The sequence below is a fragment of the Schistocerca nitens genome, chromosome 6 (genome assembly GCF_023898315.1).
Source record: "Schistocerca nitens isolate TAMUIC-IGC-003100 chromosome 6, iqSchNite1.1, whole genome shotgun sequence".
Lineage (NCBI taxonomy): Eukaryota > Metazoa > Arthropoda > Insecta > Orthoptera > Acrididae > Schistocerca > Schistocerca nitens.
This window is the reverse complement of record NC_064619.1, coordinates 21,993,379-22,017,180: the sequence shown is the minus strand read 5'-3', so window position 1 is coordinate 22,017,180 and position 23,802 is coordinate 21,993,379.

Here is a 23,802-nt window from a genome sequence, read left to right as displayed (position 1 = left end):
ACTCTGTCTTCATCCGAAATTGAAAAATATTTTCTCGCGTTAAGCAAGATAAAATTACCTATTGTTCTTTCTATTCGTCCGAAGATTGCACTTGTCCTTTCACGGTAAGCCAAGGTGTAACACCTCCATTTATTTATCCCGACCTTATCTGATCGAATAGCAGCCCAATAATTATTATAAATGTGACCGTGTACCTAATGGGGCCGGCAATCGGAATTGACTGCTATGGAAGTTGTTACTTTCCAGTTTGTCCTTCTCAACACTGTAATAATGAAATGTCTGGTAACAAGAAAAACACCAGCACAGTTTCACTAATTACGAACCTATATTCGTCTCAAAAACACAAAAAGGAGGAGACAGCCACTGCCTTCGTCATACATATCTAATTACGGATAATCTCAGCACAGGCTTCTTCATTTTCCATTATCATCACACGCTAATCCATCACTGCATCCAACACTGCAATCCAACACTGCAATCCAAGGTGATGCCGGCGCGGTAGACGCGAAACCAAAATATCGGCACTAAAAATGTCACTGACCACTTCCGTAATGATACTTCTTCACTTTCCCGGTATTATTTCTAGTACAAAGGGGTCTAACCACGGCGATGGCGACTCCCTTCTCCGTTAAAGCCTTGCATTACAACAACTGGCCTCCACACACCTCTACCCGCAACATGGCACTCGCTCAACTCCACGCTCGCTCTCGCAACACGACACAATCGATTGTTCGCCCTATCGACCTGTGCCGAGTGCAAATTTATAGTAAGGGCCTACAGACCCCTTACAAATTCCAGCAGGACAACGCGACACCCCACGTGTCCAGAATTGCTATGGAGTGGCTCCAGGAACACTCTTCTTAGTTTAAACACTTCCGCTGGCCACTAAACTCCCCAGACATGAACCTTATCGAGCATATCTGAGATGCCTTGAAACGTGCTGTTTAGAATAGATCTCTACCACGTCGAACTCTTACGGATTTATGGACAGCCCTGCAGGATTCATGGTGTCAGTTCCCTTCAGCAGTACCTCAAACATTCGTTCAGTCGATGTCATGTCGTGCCGGTGCACTTCTGCGTGCTCGTGGGTGCCCTACACGATACTAAGCAATTGTACCAGTTTCTGTGCCTTTTCAGCGTAAAAGGAAACAGGGAGTATTGTGTTGTTACTAGAGAAGCATTAATAGCAAACAGTTCGGTTAGGAGAGCTCAGTGACTTGCAACGTGGTCTACTCATTGGATGTCACCTGAGTAATAAATCCATCTAGGATATTTCAATTCTCCTAAAGGTGCCAGAGTCGACTGTTGCTGACGTGATCGTAGACTGGAAATACAAAGGAACAACCAGAGCTAAACCTAGACCTGACAGACCTCATGTACTGATAGATAGGGACCGTCGAGCGCTGTGGAGGGTGGTTGTAAAAATGCCACGAAATCAACGAATGGAATCACTCGCGAGTTCCGAAGTCCTACCAGCAGCCAAACTTGTGCGATAACCGTGGGTAGGGTGTTTAAAAGAATGGTGTACAGTGTTCGAGCAGCGTGAAGTTGTCTAAAGAGCGACGCCACTCGTCAGTGGACGACTGGAAACGAGTGGTTTTGAGTGACGAATCACGTTATACCCTTTGGCAATCCGATGGAAGGATTTGTTTTTGGGTAAAGCCTGAAGAACGCTACGTGTCATGTGTAGCGTCAGCAGTGAAGTACTGAGAAGGTGGTACTTAACATATGGGAGTGTTTTTACAGGTTACGGATTGGTCCCCTTATTGCGCTTAACAAAACGCTAAATGCAGAAGGATGCCAACACATATTGCAGCATTGTGTAAAGCGTAACTAGAGGAGCAGATCCAACACGATGATTGTTTTTATCAGCACGACAAGGCACCCTGTCATAAGGCAACATCTGCCAGCCGGAGTGGCCGAGCGGTTCTAGGCGCTAGAGTCTGGAACCGCGCGACCGCTACGGTCGCAGGTTCGAATCCTGTCTCGGGCATGGATGTGTGTGATGTCCTTAGGTTAGTTAGGTTTAAGTAGTTCTAAGTTCCAGGGGACTGATGACCTCAGAAGTTAAGTCCCATAGTGTTCAGAGCCATTTGAACCAAGGCAGCATCTGTGAGGCAGTGGTTTGTGGAGAATAACATTCCTGAAATCGAGTGGCCTGCCCGACCTGAACCCAATGGAGCACCTTCGGGATGATTTAGACTGTCGACTTCACTCCAGACCGCAGCGTCCAACATCATTCTTCTCTTGGCTCTCGAGAAAGAATGGTCTGATGTCCCTCTACAGACAATCAGGCGCATCAGTGAAACTGTCCCCAGCAGAATTCAAGCCATCATACACTGAGGTGACAAAAGTCATGGGATAGCGGTATGAACATAAACAGATGGCGGTAGTATCGCGTACAAAAGGTATAAAAGGGCAGTGGATTGCGGAGCTGTCATTTGTGTTCAGGTGAGTCACGTGAAAAGATTTCCGACGTGATTACGGCCACGCGACGGGAATTAAATGACTTCGGACGCCGGATGGTAGCTGGAGCTAAACGCGTGGGGCATTCCATTTCGGAAATCGTTAGGGAATTTAGTATTCCGAGGGCCACAGTGACAACAGTGTGTCAAGAATACAAAGTTTCAGGCATTAACTGTCACGACGGACAACGCAGTGGCCGATGGCCTTCACTTAACGACCAAGAACAGCGGCGTTTGCGTAGTGTTGTTACTGCTAACAGACAAGCAACACAGCGTAAAATAAGAGCAGGAATCAATGTGGGACGCACGACAGACTTACCCGTTAGGACAATGCGGGCAAATCTGGCGTTTATGTGCTATGGCAGCAGATCACGGATGTAAGTGCCTTTGCTAACAGCACATCGCCTGCAGCATCTCTCCTCGGCTCGTGACCATATCGGTTAGACCGTAGACGTCTGGAAAACTGTGGCCTGGTCTGATGTGTACCAATTTCAGCCGATAAGAGCTGATGGTACTGCTCGAGTGTGGCTCAGACTCCAGGAAGCCAAGGACCCAGGCTGTTAACAAGGCACTGTGCAAGCTTCTAGTGACTTCCTAATGGTGTGGGCTTTGTGTACATGGATTGGACTGGGTCCTCTGGCCCACAGGAATCGATCATTGACTGGAAATGGTCATGTTCGGCTTCTGGGAGACCATTTGCATCCGTTGAAGGATGGAATTTTTGTGGATGACAATGCGTTATGTCACCAGGCCTCAATTGTTCACGACTGGTTGGAAGAACATTCTGCACAATTCGAGCGAATTATTTGGCCTTGCAGATCGCCCGACATGAATCCCATCGAACATTTATGGGACATAATCGAGACGTCAGTTGGTGCACAAAATCCTCCCCCGGAAAAACTTTCGCAATTATGGTCCGCTACAGAGGCAGCATGGCTCAGTATTACTGCAGGGAACTTCGACTACCGAGCGTCAGACTTCCAACGAATGTCTTATTGAGTCCGTGACGTAATGGGCGAGCTGTGGCGCCTTGAAAATATTCTAAGTTCGGAGTTGGCGTGGTCGCAAGGGCTGCTCAACAAGCCGGGACTCGCCAGCAACTGCGTGGTACTGAACATTAGCCGGAGCAAGAGGGGTAGCCCCAGTGTGTGGTGCAGGCCGACCACGTGGCTGAGGATTCCATTAGCCGGAGCAAGAGGGGTAGCCCCAGTGTGTGGTGCAGGCCGACCACGTGGCTGAGGATTCCATGTTGACGCGGGTGTCGAGGGCTGTGCTTTGTGTCGATGAAGGAGATTTGTTTGTCGGGAGTGCCAAAGATGGCGGACTTTGTGAAACCATAATGGCAGACATTTCACAGTTCATGTAGAAATTAATAATAGTCGGAGGAATCATCATACCGTAAAAAGAAACATATACATTACCATTATTTGCACGACAATTCTCATACTGTTATCAGATTTTCGATATCTTTATTAGTTTAAAGTTTAGTATCAGACTGTAAATTACACAAGTAACATCCAGCAACGAATTTCCAAAATCTAAACGGTTCATCCGATTTTGTCGATTGACGTGCTTTTAGCAAGCTATTAGTGTAAACCTAAATTGGTATGAATTACAGGCATGTAAAACTTGAATAGTACAGGAGTTATTGGAGGTCAAAGTGGCCGATTACTATTGATCGCGTCAGGCCATAAGTACTCCACAGTTACACTAAAAAACGGTAGCAGCATGCTTATAAATATAATTATTCGTCTATGTCTCTATTTATATCCAATATATACTATTCATGAAGAAATTGGTCAAATATTTACTGTGCTTTCTGAAGCACAGATACATTAGGCTACTGGCCTACTTTTGCTTCTATTCCTTTGATATATGTTTATTTAATTTGTTTATTTATTTAATAATGTGTGTTAGAGCGTGTTTATAGTCCAGCTGTAGGAATATTTATTTAATTTCAAGTTATTTAAGTGTAAATCCAGTATTTTGTACGTGTTTCAATATGTTTGTGAGTGTGCATTGGCTTGGAGACATGGAGGGAGCGCTCTAGCCAATCACAGCGCTCGTTACTACGATAGGCGACTACCGAAGTCAATGGAGAGACTGTATGGAAGTGGAGGGAGGAGCATCGGGTCGACAGGACGGAGAGTTCTGGATGGGAAGGCGCGACGGACGGTCGCAGGAAGTACTTGGAGAGTGTTGACCAGTTAGTGTGGAAACGGGAGATAGAAATATTTCGTAGTGCCGACTTGTGCACTTGTCAGATTTCCGTGGCTTGTCGCTCAAAACTAATTATGGGAAGAAGGAATCTCTTGTTTCCCTGTCATTCAACTTATATTTTATTTAATTGCTGGATCATCGACACCAATAAGTGTAATCAATTATTCAAAGTGACAGTCACAATCGCATTATTTATTTTGACGCCAACCGGTTTCAACCCATAGTTACCAACCGTGCACAGGCAAGGTCACGACTCCAGCGAGCGACCAAATGGTGTAAATTGCCCTGAAGAAGACCCCATCGTGGGTTGAAACCGGTTGGCGTCAAAATAAATAATGCGATTGTGACTGTCACTTTGAATAATTGATTATAAGTAAATTAATCGCTGCTTATCCCAATACAACTATGTTGTCTAAAACCCAATAAGTGTTTTGCAGTAATAAACGACATTCTTAAAGGTACTTCTGCTATCGTACTCATCATTTAAAGTCGTTAAAAATAGTACCTGCAGATTTTATTTAATTGCAATCTTAATTCATAAATTTCTATGTTACATTCAAAATTCGCATTTGCCGAGTAATAGGAACCTTCGACCATTCGATTCATGTGTATATTCATATTGTATACTGTAGACACAGCAGTATTTGGCTTGTAATGTGGCAACTACATATCACAGCCCCTAGACAACGAAATGCAGTAAATGAAGCAGGCAAAAAGGAATACAAACGTCTCAAAAATGAGATCGACAGGAAGTGCAAAATGGCTAAGCAGGGATGGCTAGAGGACAAATGTAAGGATGTAGAGGCTTTTCTCACTAGGGGTAAGATAGATACTGCCTACAGGAAAATTAAAGAGACCTTTGGAGAACCACTTGTATGAACATCAAGAGCTCAGATGGAAACCCAGTTCTAAGCAAAGAAGGGAAAGCAGAAAGGTGGAAGGAGTATATAGAGGGTTTATACAAGGGCGATGTACTTGAGGACAATATTATGGAAATGGAAGAGGATGTAAATGAAGATGAAATGGGAGATAAGATACTGCGTGAAGAGTTTGACAGAGCACTGAAAGACCTGAGTCGAAACAAGGCCCCGGGAGTAGACAACATTCCATTAGAACTACTGATGGCCTTGGGAGAGCCAGTCATGACAAAACTCTACCATCTGGTGAGCAAGATGTATGAGACAGGCGAAATACCCACAGACTTCAAGATGAATATAATAATTCCAATCCCAAAGAAAGCAGGTGTTGACAGATGTGAAAATTACCGGACAATCAGTTTAATAAGCCACAGCTGCAAAATACTAACACGAATTCTTTACAGACGAATGGAAAAACTAGTAGAAGCCGGCCTCGGGGAAGATCAGTTTGGATTCCGTAGAAATACTGGAACACGTGAGGCAATACTGACCTTACGACTTATCTTGATGAAAGATTAAGGAAAGGCTAACCTACGTTTCTAGCATTTGTAGACTTAGAGAAAGCTTTTGATAACGTTAACTAGAATACTCTCTTTCAAATTCTAAAGGTGGCAGGGGTAAAATACTGGGAGCGAAAGGCTATTTACAATTTGTACAGAAACCAGATGGCAGTTATAAGAGTCGAGGGGCATGAAAGGGAAGCAGTGGTTGGGAAAGGAGTGAGACAGGGTTGTAGCCTCTCCCCGATGTTATTCAGTCTGTATATTGAGCAAGCAGTAAAGGAAACAAAAGAAAAATTAGGAGTAGGTATTAAAATCCATGGAGAAGAAATAAAACCTTTGAGGTTCGCCGATGACATTGTAATTCTGTCAGAGACAGCAAAGGACTTGGAAGAGCAGTTGAACGGAATGGATGGTGTCTTGAAGGGAGGATATAAGATGAACATCAACAAAAGCAAAACGAGGATAATGGAATGTAGTCGAATTAAGTCGGTTGATGTTGAGGGTATTAGATTAGGAAATGAGACACTTAAAGTAGTAAAGGAGTTTTGCTATTTGGGGAGCAAAATAACCGATGATGGTCGAAGTAGAGAGGATATAAAATGTAGACTGGCAATGGCAAGGAAAGCGTTTCTGAAGAAGAGAAATTTGTTAACATCGGGTATAGATTTAAGTGTCAGGAAGTCGTTTTTGAAAGTATTTGTATGGAGTGTAGCCATGTATGGAAGTGAAACATGGACGATAACTAGTTTGGACAAGAAGAGAATAGAAGCTTTCGAAATGTGGTGCTACAGAAGAATGCTGAAGATTGGATGGGTAGATCACATAACTAATGAGGAGGTACTGAATATGATTGGGGAGAAGAGGAGTTTGTGGCACAACTTGACCAGAAGAAGGGATCGTCTGGTAGGACATGTTCTGAGGCATCAAGGGATCACCAGTTTAGTATTGGAGGGCATCGTGGAGGGTAAAAATCGTAGGGGGAGACCAAGAGATGAATACACTAAGCAGATTCAGAAGGATGTAGGTTGCAGTAGGTACTGGGAGATGAAGAAGCTTGCACAGGATAGAGTAGCATGGAGATCTGCATCAAACCAGTCTCAGGACTGAAGACCACAACAACAACAACAACTACATAGACAACGAAACCAGCCAAAACTTTTAATACACTACTGGCCATTAAAATTGCTGCACCAAGAGGAAATGCAGATCATAAACTGGTATTCATTGGACAAACATATTATACTAGAACTGACATGTGATTACATTTCCACACAATTTGGGTGCATAGATCCTGAGAAATCAGTACCCAGAACAACCACCTCTGGCCGTAATAACGACCTTGATACGCCCGGGCATTGAGTCGAACAGAGATTGAATGGCGTGTACAGGTACAGCTGCCCATGCAGCTTCAACACGATACCACAGTACATCAAGAGTAGTGACTGGCGTATTGTAACGAGCCAGTTACTCTGCCGCCATTGACCAGACGTTTTCAGTTGGTGAGACATCTGGAGAATGTGCTGACCAGGGCAGCAGTCGAACATTTTCTGTATCCGTACAGGACCTGCAACATGCGGTCGTGCATTATCCTGCTGAAATGCATGGTTTCGCAGGGATCGAATGAAGGGTAGAGCCACGGGTCGTAATAGATCTGAAATGTAACGTCCACTGTTCAAAGTACTGTCAATGCGAACAAGAGGTGACCGAGACGTGTAACCAATCGCACCCCATACCATCACGCCGGGTGATACCCACAGTATGGCGATGACGAATACACGCTTCCAATGTGCGTTCACCGCGATGTCACCAAACACGGATGTGACCATCATGATGCTGTAAACAGAACCTCGATTCATCCGAAAAAATGAGGTTTCACCATTCGTGCACCCAGAACACCATCGCAGGCGCTCCTGTCTGTGATGCAGCGTCAAGGGTAACCGCAGCCATGGTCTCCGAGCTGATAGTCCCTGCTGCTGCAAACGTCGTCGAACTGTTCGTGCAGATGGTTGTGGTCTTGCAAACGTCCCCATTTCTTGACTCAGGCATCGAGACATGGCTGCACGATCCGTTACAGCCATGTGGATAAGACGCCTGTCATCTCGACTGCTAGTGATACGAGGCCGTTGGGATCGAACAAGGCGTTCCGTATTACCCTCCTGAACCCACCGATTCCACATTCTGCTAACAGTCATTAGATCTCGACCAACGCGAGCAGCAACGTCGCGATACGATAAACCGCAATCGCGATAGGCTACAATCCAACCTTTATTTAAGTCGGAAACGTGATGGTACGCATCATTTCTCCTCCTTACACGAGGCATCACAACAACGTTTCACCAGGCAACGCCGGTCAACTGCTGTTTGTGTATGAGAAATCGATTGGAAACTTTCCTCATGTCAGCACGTTGTAGGTGTCGCCACCGGCGCTAACCTTGTGTGAATGCTCTGAAAAGCTAATCATTTGTATATCACAGCATCTTCTTCCAGTCGGTAAAATTTCGCGTGTGTAGCACGTCATCATCGTGGTGTAGCAATTTTAATGGCCAGTGGTGTATTTCAACTCTGAGTCAGAGTGTACGTGGTCGAGGGCCACCACTAATTTTTTTGAAAGCCAAGTCCATGCCACGTCTATTGCTGTACTACCCCAGGCATAAGTAGGTCCGAAACGATATTACGAGGTATTCCACGACTTTTGTCACTTCAGCGTAAAGGCGAAGGACAGACACACTTCATACACTCCTGGAAATGGAAAAAAGAACACATTGACACCGGTGTGTCAGACCCACCATACTTGCTCCGGACACTGCGAGAGGGCTGTACAAGCAATGATCACACGCACGGCACAGCGGACACACCAGGAACCGCGGTGTTGGCCGTCGAATGGCGCTAGCTGCGCAGCATTTGTGCACCGCCGCCGTCAGTGTCAGCCAGTTTGCCGTGGCATACGGAGCTCCATCGCAGTCTTTAACACTGGTTGCATGCCGCGACAGCGTGGACGTGAACCGTATGTGCAGTTGACGGACTTTGAGCGAGGGCGTATAGTGGGCATGCGGGAGGCCGGGTGGACGTACCGCCGAATTGCTCAACACGTGGGGCGTGAGGTCTCCTCAGTACATCGATGTTGTCGCCAGTGGTCGGCGGAAGGTGCACGTGCCCGTCGACCTGGGACCGGACCGCAGCGACGCACGGATGCACGCCAAGACCGTAGGATCGTACGCAGTGCCGTAGGGGACCGCACCGCCACTTCCCAGCAAATTGGGGACACTGTTGCTCCTGGGGTATCGGCGAGGACCATTCGCAACCGTCTCCATGAAGCTGGGCTACGGTTCCGCACACCGTTAGGCCGTCTTCCGCTCACGCCCCAACATCGTGCAGCCCGCCTCCAGTGGTGTCGCGACAGGCGTGAATGGAGGGACGAATGGAGACGTGTCGTCTTCAGCGATGAGAGTCGCTTCTGCCTTGGTGCCAATGATGGTCGTATGCGTGTTTGGCGCCGTGCAGGTGAGCGCCACAATCAGGACTGCATACGACCGAGGCACACAGGGCCAACACCCGGCATCATGGTGTGGGGAGCGATCTCCTACACTGGCCGTACACCACTGGTGATCGTCGAGGGGACACTGAATAGTGCACGGTACATCCAAACCGTCATCGAACCCATCGTTCTACCATTCCTAGACTGGCAAGGGAACTTGCTGTTCCAACAGGACAATGCACGTCCGCATGTATCCCGTGCCACCCAACGTGCTCTAGAAGGTGTAAGTCAACTACCCTGGCCAGCAAGATCTCCGGATCTGTCCCCCATTGAGCATGTTTGGGACTGGATGAAGCGTCGTCTCACGCGGTCTGCACGTCCAGCACGAACGCTGGTCCAACTGAGGCGCCAGGTGGAAATGGCATGGCAAGCCGTTCCACAGGACTACATCCAGCATCTCTACGATCGTCTCCATGGGAGAATAGCAGCCTGCATTGCTGCGAAAGGTGGATATACACTGTACTAGTGCCGACATTGTGCATGCTCTGTTGCCTGCGTCTATGTGCCTGTGGTTCTGTCAGTGTGATCATGTGATGTATCTGACCCCAGGAATGTGTCAATAAAGTTTCCCCTTCCTGGGACAATGAATTCACGGTGTTCTTATTTCAATTTCCAGGAGTGTATTAATATCCAGTAGTGGGTGTCCGGATACTTTTGATCAGGTATTGTGAATGAAAGATCTTTATTTCCAATAATTTACTAAGAGCCATCAAAAATATTACGTGGGTAAAAAAGTTGTATCGTTCTGATCTTCTGTTTCTCTCAGATGTGGTCTCCTACAGAGACGCTGTTTGTGTGTTACACGTTATAACAGGTAGAGGACGCGCGCACCGTCAGCTTGCCAGCACGAACGCCCGGCCGTATTTCGTAATGGCGACGCACCTCGGTTTAATCTCGGCGTCACGCTGACGCCACAAAAGTCGACGCTGCCTCTCCGGCCGTCAGTCCTGCTACTCGTTCCCTCCCCCCTTTTTTTTCTTCTTCTTTGCCCCACCGAGCTGCTCTTTGTCCCCCTTTCCTATTCGTACCGCTTGCACGAGCCGGGCTGAGATTGCGGTATTATCGTCTTATTGAATTCGACGGCATCTTAATGACCCGTAGATTGCGTCGATAGTGCTTTGTTGCGAGCGACGTTTCTCAGATACTTAATTTAATGGTCCAGTGGTTCGTTTTGTCTAACTGTCCAAAGCCGTTACTGCACTGCGCAGCGGCGCTACTGTCGTCTCACCGTCACTTTTGTTTCCCTCCGGCGAGATGTAACCAGGTTTCCCGTTTAGGAAAATAATGACTGTGGTCATAGTTTCCCCCCGCGATCGTCTTGATCTAAGTTTCCTCAGCTTATGCTGTAGCAGTTAGGCTATTTCAACTGTTGAATCACCAACCCTAAAATACTGAAATCGAACCCTTCAGAGCATCTGCAGGGGATTATAGTCATTTCTTGTACAGGGTTATTCGAAAGCATAGACCCAATGTAACTACACTATTGGCCGTTAAAATTGCTACACCAAGAAGAAATGCAGGTGATAAACGGGTATTCATTGGACAAATATGTTACACTACAACTGACAAGTGATTACATTTCACGCAATTTGGGTGCATAAACCCTGAGAAATCAGTACCCAGAACAACCACCTCGGGCCGTAATAACGGGCTTGATACGCCTGGGCATTGCGTCAAACAGAGCTTTGATGGCGTGTACACATACAGCTGCCCATGCAGCTTCAACACGATACCACAGTTCATCAACGGTAGTGACTGGAGTATTGTGACGAGTCAGTTGATCTGCCACCATTGACCAGACGTTTTCAGTTGGTGAGAGATCTGGAGAATGTGCTGGCCATGGCAGCAGTCGAACATTTTCTGTATCCAGAAAGGCCCGTACAGAACCTGCAACATGTGGTCCTGCATTATCCTGCTGAAATGTAGGGTTTCGCAGGGATCGAATGAAGGGTAGAGCACGGGTCGTAACACATCTGAAATGTAACGTCCACTGTTCAAAGTGCCGTCAATGCGAACAAGAGGTGACAGAGACGTGTAACCAATGGCACCCCATACCATCACGCCGGGTGACACGCCAGTATGGCGATGACAAAAAATGGCTCTGAGCACTATGGGACTTAACATCTATGGTCATCAGTCCCCGAGAACTTAGAACTACTTAAACCTAACTAACCTAAGGACAGCACACAACACCCAGTCATCGCGAGGCAGAGAAAATCCCTGACCCCGCCGGGAATCGAACCCGGGAACCCGGGCGTGGGAAGCGAGAACGCTACCGCACGACCACGAGAGATGACAAATACACGCTTCCAATGTGAGTTCAGTCCGATGTCGCCAAACACGGACGCGACAACCATGATGCTGTAAACAGAACCTGGTTTCATCCGAAAAAATGACGTTTTGCCATTCGTGCACCCAGGTTCGCGCAGGCGCTCCTGTCTGTGATGCAGCGTCAAGCGTAACCGCAGCCATGGTCTCCGAGCTGATAGTCCATGCTGCTGCAAACGTCGTTGAACTGTTCGTGCAGATGGTTGTTGTCTTGCAAACGTCCCCATCTGTCGACTCAGGGATCGAGACGTAGCTGCACGATCCTTTCCAGCCATGCGGATAAGATGCCTGTCATGTCGACTGCTAGTGATACGAGGTCGTTGGGATCCAGCATGGCGTTCCGTATTACCCTCCTGAACCCACCGATTCCATATTCTGCTAACAGTCATCGGATCTCGACCAACACGAGCAGCAATGTCACGATATGATAAACCGCAATCGCGATGGGCTACAGTCCGACCTTTATCAAAGTCGGAAACGTGATGGTACGCATTTCTCTTCCTTACACGAGGCATCACAACAACGTTTCACCAGGCAACGCCGGTCAACTGGTGTTTGTGTATGAGAAATCGGTTGGAAACCTTCCTCATGTCAGCACGTTGTAGACGTCGCCACCGGCGCCAACCTTGTGTGAATGCTCTGATAAGCTAATCATTTGCATATCACAGCATCTTCTTCCTGTCGGTTAAATTTCGCGCCTGTAGCACGTCATCTTCGTGGTGTAGCAATTTTAGTGGCCACTAGTGTAATGTTTATTTAATGAAATATAAACTGAGTATGAATAATCTAAGGAAACAGGAAGCTATCAAGATTACAAACGGAAATAATAAACGTTTAATATCTCTCCCTTGAATTCCTGTCACGTTCTCATTCGAGACACGTTGTCGGCCCGTACTTCGCCCTTTGCAAAGACATTCATTATGTTGAAACTGCCTCAATAAATGGGTTATGGTTTCCACAGTTGGTGGTTAAATTCCGAATCGGAGACCAAATGTGCTCTGCTCTGAGATATCTGACTCTCTTCTTCCGACCCAAGAACGCTAAAAAAAAAAGACGTCTGCTGCGTGGCCGCCATCTTACATACTGACGGGAACTTGCTTTTAGTTGGAGTGAGAACTCTGGCACCCATTTACGCTGCTATCAAAGCCCTAGCGGAGGTAATCGAAACTTCAGATCATCTTCTCGTCAGCGGTGTATAAATTATTCATATACAATTTATATGTGATGAAATAAAAATTAATTAAGAGATTCAATTTTTTAAAATTACCCTATATATCTACTAAAAAATTATTCCAACCCTAATTACTACATCGCGTTTTAAAATTAACAACGGCACACGACACCACTGTTACATTGCGCCCTAAATGAGTAAATGCAAATTGTTTTGAAACAGATTTATTATCAATCTTGATTGTATTATTTTTTTTAATGACGGGTTTCAGTTCGACGTAAGTATCCTCATACCGGCAGACAACAGTAAAATAACTAATCACCGCAAATACTGTACGAAATACAAAATGTTATCATACCACGCCGTCATCAAACTTCAAACGCACCAGAAAGTACCTAATTATATCGGTTACAAGAGTAACTCGTCCAACTATCAGCAAAAGTTTTACGCTACTTCGTATAATAAAATAGTGGCTTGGACGAGATACTATTGTTACCGATATAACCGGCACTTTCTGCTGCATTTGATGCTTGATGGTGGCATGGTAGATAACATTTTGTATTTCATAGAACTTTTACGCTGATTAGTTATTCTACTGTTGTCTACAATCTGAGGATGGTTCAAGTCTAACCGAGACGGGTCATTTTAAAGAGCTGATGTAGTCAAGGCGGATAATGAATTAGTTTCAAAACCAAAGTTTGGGGATTTTATCTCCAAGGATATTATATCAATCTTTGCGCACTGTTTTCTTGTAGTTAGTAATAACAACATAGAACAGTTTTAATGCTGTTACTGGTGCAAGATCTTAAAAGGCTTTTCCTTAAGAAGTTTCCTGTCATGAAAACAGAAAAGATTATTATTCTTATTTTTTCTCCTAACTTTATCACTTTTCAGCGATTGTAATCTTAATTTATGGACCAATCACCCAAAAAATTGTACATCGAGAATTTCACAATTTAAAACTGCAGACGAATCCGTCACTACCGTTCTCAAAAAAAGAGGGCACAAGTCAAACGCACAGAGCTATAGAAATATAGTGTTGATGTCAGTTTTATGAAGTAATTTCGTATATACGTATTTGTCGTAAGAGTATTGTGATATTATTTACAATCACAAAATGAAACAGCATAGAACTGTGGGAAAAGTGATTCTGCAAGGCTTGGATCATAATTATCAAATATTATAATATGGAACCTTTTGATGGCACATTGCTTAAATATGGTTATAACGCTCCGATAGTATCGCAGGTTTCACAGAACAGCCATCCAATCCAGCATGAATGAATATTTCTCAATTTTTAGCTCATTTTCGCGTTATAGCGGAAAAGTTAATAAGAAATTTACGCTACGTCTGTAAACGGCAATGGATCCGCCGTTAAATAATTTAGCAGCCAATCTCAGCTGCATAGTAACTTTGATCATAGACAACGTGCCGTCACAAGAGATTTGCTGCTGCTTCCTGAAATGTGCAGAGATAGAATAATTTTCCAGCGCAAAGAGAGCAATGGATAGGCTTATAACAGAAATGCATGTAATCCGTGCATACTATGTTTGTATGTTCAGAGGCCCATGTATGTTCCATATCTCTTCCTAAACATGTGGACCGATTTCAACCAAACTTGGTATAGATGTTAATTACTGTCTGGAAAGACTCGCTGTTGGGGTAATGATCACCCACCTATCAAAGGGGTGGGGGAAGAAAAGAAGTGCAGCCCATGGCGTGTGGATACATAGGTTTTATTCATGCTCTTAGTGACTTGCAACCAACTCTAGCATAATTTCTAATCTTTGCGAGAGTTTTTCTCGCTGACAACCCTCACAAAATGGCAAAAGGTAGAAAAGTATATCGCGTACAACTTTTTTTCTGTTAACGCAGGTAAACTTCCGCCTCAGGTACGACGTTTTAATTGTATTCCCGACACGTTTTGCAGACCATATATATACACCACTAAATGTACCTGCAAAATGATATCATTGTACGGCACATAGTTCAGAAGATATGACGTCACAAACGTTGAGCTGCGTGAAACGAAACTCCAGACCGAAATTCTCTAGAGATGAATGGGAATTATGTCTACAAGTGCGTGTGAAATATGTTAAATGCATGTGACATTTGCGTACTGGACCAAATCTGCAGGTAAATATCTTCTCCTAAACCTGTTTATCGCTTTCAAGCAAACTTGATGCACATATTACTTTGTATCTGGGAAGAAATACTGTGGGTGTAAGAACTGGCCACCTTCAACTTGGGAAGGGATGATAAAGTGGTGAGAGAAGGGTGCAGGACAACATGGACAGAGATCGGGATTGCTGAGGTGGACAAAGATGAGCTGGACAGAGACAGGGGGAGGGCGAAATGGATAGTATGGGAAGAGCAGGAGAGAGAGGGGGGAGGGGAGGGGGGAGGGAGGAGAGAAAAAAATGGACAAAGAGAGGAGGAGATGGACTTAAAGGGGGGAAGAGGAAAAGGCCAGAGAAAGGGAAGAGGAAACCGGAAGAGATTGATAGAGGGAGTAGGTGGTGGACAGAGAGGGGGTGAGGAGGGATAGATGGGACTTGGAGAGGACGAGCTGGGCTTATAGGGGGGGGGGGGGGGAAGAGTAGGAGATGGACGTAAAGGGGGGGAATGAGTCAATGGATGAAGGCGGAAGGAGCAAATGGACAAAGGGGAAAGGAGCAGATAGACAGAGAGGACAGTGACGGATGGACAGAGGGAGAAAAGCAGATGGACAGAGGGGATGGAGCAAATTAACAGATGGGGAGGAGGAGATGGAAAGGTTATGTTAGGTTAGGGAGGAAGAGTTGGCCATAGAGAATTGGTAGGAGGAAATGGATGTAGGGAGGGGATAGAAGGAGGTAGACCTAGAGAGGGGGTAGGAGGAGATGAACAGAGAGAAGGGAGTGGAAGAGGTGGACAAAGAGAAAGAGATCAATGAAGTAAGTGACATGCCTGAAGTGTCTGGTCAGCCGATGGAAGCTAAAATGCACACACAGTGTAAGGAATGCAGAAAACGACAGTATTCTGAGCAGCCCTGGCTTTGCACTCTAAGGCAGTCAAGTGGCTTCTTCTGGTTTCACACATTCCTGAGTGTTGTTGGAGTGGTGTGCTGCATACACAATTTTTAGGAACGACTCAGGAGGTGAACTGAACAACTTAAAGCCGTATTGACTGTCAACTGATTGTGGCTGTTTCGAAAATGTTAAAGGTTTTACAAATTTCGCTACTAGTCACAAAATTTTGTTGACTACATAATTATTTAATCAGCAACGTGTTACGAGGTTGGACCTCGTCATCGGGTTAAAACTGCAGTAAAAAAAAATTAACAAAAGTTAATATACACACACACACACACATTAAAATATGTGTATAATATATATATAAGAGCTCTTTATATATATATATATATATATATATATATATATATATATATATATATAGAGCTCTTTTTATAATCTTGGCATGTGTTGTTGCCATCTTCTGGAGAAAGGGAAGGATAACCTAATACGAGGCGATGTCGCTTTGTGCATTGGTTTGCTGTTCACATAAAAAGTTTGAAACGATTACTTAGTTTGCTTCTGCGGTGTAGTATTTTCTTATGATATCCTGAGGCACCTGCATTTCTGTGGTTCTTTTAAACTTGTTAACCATTGTTCATAGATGTCCAAAGGTAGCCTGAAACACAATGTGGTAAGGCAAATCAGCAATGCAGAAAAACAAGATGGCGGTCAAAACAAATCTTGTCTCGATTAAACAGTTGCTGTGTCGATCCTGGTGTTGTCAGTCACTTCCAGTTTCTACTGTACGTCTTGCTGTCACATCACTGATGTTGGTCGGCAAAAAGAAAAAAAAAATTACAAAATGAGCGACTGTCACAATTTTATATTAAAAAATGACAGTACAATAATTTTATGTTGAGAATTAATAAGATACTGGATCTAGACGCATATATAATTTTCTGGTTTAAGAGCACTGAATTGAAGTTAGTGAAGTAATTTGAATTCTTAAAATCCGTCGTTTCATTTAGGATATCGTTTTTTCACTTCTGTTCGTGAATGCATATGAACGAATTGTGACGAGCTCGGTCAGCGGATGATCATTATACGTGGCAAATAAGTTGATCGTTTGAAGGTGACAACATTTTGAGTGGTCAGCTACTTTTGGAGGTTTCGAAAGGCGCATCAGTCTTAGGTTTAAATGGTTCATCATCACATATGTGCGAGACAGTAAGCTTCCGTGCTTCCTACAACTGTACAACGTAGCCATGTTGGAAAGTTATTACTACCCTGTATCGTTAGTGTTTGTGAGGGGTATAGCACAGTAGGCCACCTGCAGTGTGTCTTATATCCCGTTTTATCCCCAATTGAAGCAGAATTTCTAACGCGTTCTCTCGTCTGCTCGTGGCAAGATTGTTGCTAGGCGCTGGAACAACACGCGTAATCATGGGTCACGGGTCGTGGGGCAGAAGGCAAGTAGGGGTTTCCCGGGAAACGTCGGTAGCGGCGCTCCGTAATGCCGGCAATCATCACGCTACCGCCAGGGATCTGCGAGCCCGCGCGTCTTATTGCTATCATCTATATCAAGTAGCCTTTTCCGTACTATCCTCCACTTCCGCAATCGCACTGAACCTTCATCTGACCACAAGAATCTGATCCACAATATTCACAAAAGGTAACACGTTGTAAATAAATAGGCAGAAAGACCCACTACTGGTTGATTGCACTACTGGTGATCAATTTCTGGAGACCATCAGGATCGTCAATAATTCACGAGTCTCCATCCAAAACTAAAGCCACGTAAAGCAGTCCATAAAAAAAAGTTGGGTTCAGGCATACGTTTAAGTGGATTCGTTGTATGAAATCCTAAGGAAATGTTATTCCCTCAAGGAGGTACCTTGCAAACCCTTATTCTACCTACTTTCGGGTATCGCTCCTCGTCTGTGCTCATTATTAGACAGGATGAAGGACACAGGCAAAGGGAGGTGGGAGGGGGGTGGTTGGGTGCGGTTCCAGATTCCCTCTATCACCTGAATGAAATGGCACACTACCTAGTTATTATTTATTTGTATTTTCTGCTACCAGTCTGTTTTATTTGTTTTATGTTCGATTTCACAAATTACAAAGCTTGTAGAGCATGTTCTGCCCATCTTCAGGAGCCTATGCGTACAGAAAATAGTTATTTAAAAATAAATTGTCTTAAACTAAAACAACATAGCACTCTTTGTTTACTGTTCGCTGCTGGAGTGGCTGTTGGGATATTTAGAGACAGGGGTAAGGCTGTGGTTGGCCAGAAACTGGAATTCAGCGATGTTTTCTGCTAGTGTGGAACTATGTCTCATTGTTTATTATGACTGACAACACAGTATATGTTTGGTGCAGAAAGTTTTGGATCAGTTATCATCTTGCGAAAATCTTGTGATACATTTTTTGTATGTCAATTGTTCACTTATGATTTTGGCGCCTTAAGATTCGTTTTTCATCCTTGGTACGCTGGCGGAGCTGTTCCGCAAGATTGCAATACAGTGCTGTTTATTTTGTCACTGCTTTTTGATCTAATTCGCTGCACAAATTTTTCCACGTACATGTAGACACCGTACACTTAATACAATATGGCGGCCTTGCAGCTGTGGATGAGTATCGATCATCACATTTTACAAAGATAGTCACGATGCTGACAATATGGTAGTGATTTGTTTCACATTTACGGATCATAAATTTACTGAACTGGAACTCGCTTCAGAGTGATGAAGAGTGTTGAGTTTTTCTAATCGGTTATCTCATTTAGTATATCGTCCCCATATTTTGTTTTATGAATGAAAATTTCCATTTTTACCATGTTTTCCATTCTTCTAAGTTCTGATTTTGTGCAAAATTTCAAGAATGTCTTAGATTTTCAAAGGGTGGGCTGTATCTTTAATGTGTGTTACTACTGCTGATGTGTTACATTCACACAGTATGTTGCAGCTGTGGGGCAGCAGGTGGAATAATAGAATAAATGTTTTGTATTTATGCTGTTTGCCGTTCTCAACACTGGCTCTCTAACTACAATATTTGGAACCATAAAGTGATATTCAAAACGTGAAGACTGTAATTAGAATTCCTATTGCCCACTTCATCTGAGAAATACATTTATAGCTACAGCTTATAGCTCTGAGGAATTAGGAGATTGTCTGGGATTCATAATCAAAAACCATTCTCTCTAAAATGTTCACTATATTCTGAAAGTCACAGACCAAAAAGAATCCACACAATCCAACTACCAGAGCAGTTCAGAGTCTAATGCGCTGATCCAACTATAACTGTTCAAATTAAATGTTTAAGTGAATGCTCGCCATAATTTGATGATAATGCTCATCAAACGCCACGCTAAATAATGGTAGAATGTCTGTCCTGCGGCGGCACGTGAAAATACGACATACGAAAACTGAAGATAGATCATTAAAGTCATCCCAGAATTAACACTTCACTCTAAAACGATTTCATGGTCACGCGTATCCCGAGTAACTTATTACTGCATCCGAGGCTGTTTATATCAACGATACCGACGCGACGCGACTCCTGGCACAGGTGGTGCGCTAATCAGCGTCTAGAGAAAACTGGGGCCTTCCTTTTTCTTACATATAAAGCCGTGGTGCGGACGGCTAAGGGAACGCCTGATCAAATCTGCTCTCCCGACTAGCCGCTGGGCTAGTAATGCACCACTTTACGTTATCGAATAAATCATTGCTTCCTTTGCTGATGGCTGATGAAGCTTCCAATTTAATTGTGCAATCAGTGCACAAGTAAGTAATCATAATAAAAGTCTGACGTGGCTAAGTCAAATATTTTGGGCGAGAGAATTAATTTAATTACACTACACGCAGTAGACGAGCTCTGAACTTGCTTTTTGGAGATATGCTATAGCTATAGTTTTATAGTTATTCCGCTGAAACTTTTCACATTTTTATGATTATAGCGGATCTCCCTTCTACTTAAATTTAAACATCCTACCTTTATTTATTCGCCTACTTAATCTATCTTGCTTCCTTAATTTCTAAGAGAAAAACCAGAAAATCATGAATTTCAACTAAAATTTTAATTTGTGAGATCCAGAATACTGTTTCTACTAAATTATTATGCAAAAGGAATCTAAATATAAATTTTTAAGTTTCTAGCTCTTTTCTGTTGCGCCAATGATTTTTACAGAAAAACATCCAAATTTCGAAAATGGTTAAAGTTATTGAACTGATGTCCAACACACATTGATTTAGTATTACTCCTGACATTCTAGAAACGTTTCAGGTTATTTACTACATTTTAAAGTATTGCGCGATATTTATGACGTCAGAGCTAGTTACAGCGGACTAGGCTGGCGCACAATGGAAAGACTGATGTGAATTTTACACTCCTGGAAATGGAAAAAAGAACACATTGACACCGGTGTGTCAGACCCACCATACTTGCTCCGGACACTGCGAGAGGGCTGTACAAGCTATGATCACATGCACGGCACAGCGGACACACCAGGAACCGCGGTGTTGGCCGTCGAATGGCGCTAGCTGCGCAGTATTTGTGCACCGCCGCCGTCAGTGTCAGCCAGTTTGCCGTGGCATACGGAGCTCCATCGCAGTCTTTAACACTGGTAGCATGCCGCGACAGCGTGGACGTGAACCGTATGTGCAGTTGACGGACTTTGAGCGAGGGCGTATAGTGGGCATGCGGGAGGCCGGGTGGACGTACCGCCGAATTGCTCAACACGTGGGGCGTGAGGTCTCCACAGTACATCGATGTTGTCGCCAGTGGTCGGCGGAAGGTGCACGTGCCCGTCGACCTGAGACCGGACCGCAGCGACGCACGGATGCACGCCAAGACCGTAGGATCCTACGCAGTGCCGTAGGGGACCGCACCGCCACTTCCCAGCAAATTAGGGACACTGTTGCTCCTGGGGTATCGGCGAGGACCATTCGCAACCGTCTCCATGAAGCTGGGCTACGGTCCCGCACACCGTTAGGCCGTCTTCCGCTCACGCCCCAACATCGTGCAGCCCGCCTCCAGTGGTGTCGCGACAGGCGTGAATGGAGGGACGAATGGAGACGTGTCGTCTTCAGCGATGAGAGTCGCTTCTGCCTTGGTGCCAATGATGGTCGTATGCGTGTTTGGCGCCGTGCAGGTGAGCGCCACAATCAGGACTGCATACGACCGAGGCACACAGGGCCAACACCCGGCATCATGGTGTGGGGAGCGATCTCCTACACTGGCCGTACACCACTGGTGATCGTCGAGGGGACACTGAATAGTGCACGGTACATCCAAACCGTCATCGAACCCATCGTTCTACCATTCCTAGACCGGCAAGGGAACTTGCTGTTCCAACAGGACAATGCACGTCCGCATGTATCCCGTGCCACCCAACGTGCTCTAGAAGGTGTAAGTCAACTACCCTGGCCAGCAAGATCTCCGGATCTGTCCCCCATTGAGCATATTTGGGACTGGATGAAGCGTCGTCTCACGCGGTCTGCACGTCCAGCACGAACGCTGGTCCAACTGAGGCGCCAGGTGGAAATGGCATGGCAAGCCGTTCCACAGGACTACATCCAGCATGTCTACGATCGTCTCCATGGGAGAATAGCAGCCTGCATTGCTGCGAAAGGTGGATATACACTGTACTAGTGCCGACATTGTGCATGCTCTGTTGCCTGTGTCTATGTGCCTGTGGTTCTGTCAGTGTGATCATGTGATGTATCTGACCCCAGGAATGTGTCAATAAAGTTTCCCCTTCCTGGGACAATGAATTCACGGTGTTCTTATTTCCATTTCCAGGAGTGTATAAGGCGTGAGTATGCTGCTGCCCTACACAGTCTGTAAGTTCTTTAAATCGAATTCTGAAATATCTCCCTGTTGGCCTATGTAGTTGGCTACAGGTAATTTTGTGAATGCCTGATTCATAAAAAAAATCTATATCTGGATGTTTTATACTGCAAATAAGCTTCATACTTAAGTTTTTGTTGGTGCTGAATCTAAATTTTACATCTGTGTTCTTGAATAGCCCAGCTAATTTGTCAAACATTATACCAAGATATGGCACTTTTACATATTCAGCTGCTTTAGATGCTTTCACTTGTAAGCGTAGTTTGATGTTGTTTATTTAGTTTATTTTTCATCTATTATGACATTGCAATAGGACACATGCTGAACCGAGGTGACTGAAATGCTAATCATTTCTAAAGAACGTACTAATGTGCGTGTCCTGTGAATATGAGCGTCGTACCTGTAGCCGTTCAAAGCGTTCTGTTTCTTCTGAACACAAGTGTAAATACTAGGCTACAGACATTTACCTACAAGAAAACAAAAATTTAATTACATAACTTTATTTTTTCGATGTGAAAGTTAAAACCTTACGACTATACAAGCTATGCTACTGCTAATAGCGCAGTGCTGTTTCACGTGTGACGTGACCATGTCTTCGGAAACCTCGATGTCACCTCACATATGATTAATATCTGAATAACTGAAATTATGGTATGGGTCAAGGAATTCACCGTTAACTCAACATCGTTTGTGTATAGAAGTTCGCTAAGAAAAAAGCAGTAATAAGAAAAGGTAATTGTTTAAAAGAATTGGCACAATATACAGAGGGGCAGGTGAGACAGTCAGCAATGAGATGATAGTGCGACGTGGAAGTCATCGTAAACGATCAAACTTTATTGACAAATCCGCTCTTATCTAGCCACGGATTTGTCAAAGAAGCGCGTACACTTACCAACAAAGTTATCCAATTTAACCTCACATTTGAAGCAGACGCTGTTCGTATATACTGTATTTTGGAACTAGTAGGATAAAGTATTTCTAACATTGACTCCAACAATAGGTTTAAAGAAGGAGAAAAAAAAGACGCTGGTCGACGGAATGGTTTAAAATGAGAGGGAAATATACGCATGAAAAACCTATGCACTCGAAACCTGATGATTTCATCAACTTTCCGCGAATGAGATAGTGAAACATTTAATAACTTGTTTAGAATTACTTCACCTTAACTCTGTAGCTGAGTGGTCATCTTGGCTAAATGTCATGCCAAGAGCCCGGGTTCGATTACCAGCCAGATCAGAGATTCTATCCGTTCGGGGACTGGTTGTAGTGTTGTCTTCATCATGATTTCATCCACATCAACACGCAAGTCGCCGATGTGACGATACCTACAAAGAATTGCACCAGGCGATCGATCTACTCAACGGTAGGCACAAGCCACAAGCACATTTCATTTACATTTCACTGAAAACGAAGACACACAAATGAGGCAGTTCATTCTCACCTGTTTGGTCCTCTAATGATAGTTCATTAAAATGCCGCAACGTGGGAACATATAGCCTACATCGTCCGTCGAAGAACCGAAGAAATTCCACTTTTTAATTTTATTGCACTCTCGCTTGTACATTGTGCGTAGGACATTGATTTTCTTCGTAATCTCATCCTGCGTAATATGTGACTGGGCAAAATGTGATGCGTCTACCATTTTTACAACTGACAGTACTATTTTTAATGATACTGCGTGAAGCGTTTGACAGAGCCTGAAAGACCTAAGTCGAAACAAGTCCCCGAGAGTAGACAACATTCCATTAGAACTACTACCATCTGGTGAGCAAGATGTATGAGACAGGCGAAATGCCCTCAGACTTCAAGAAGAGTATAAT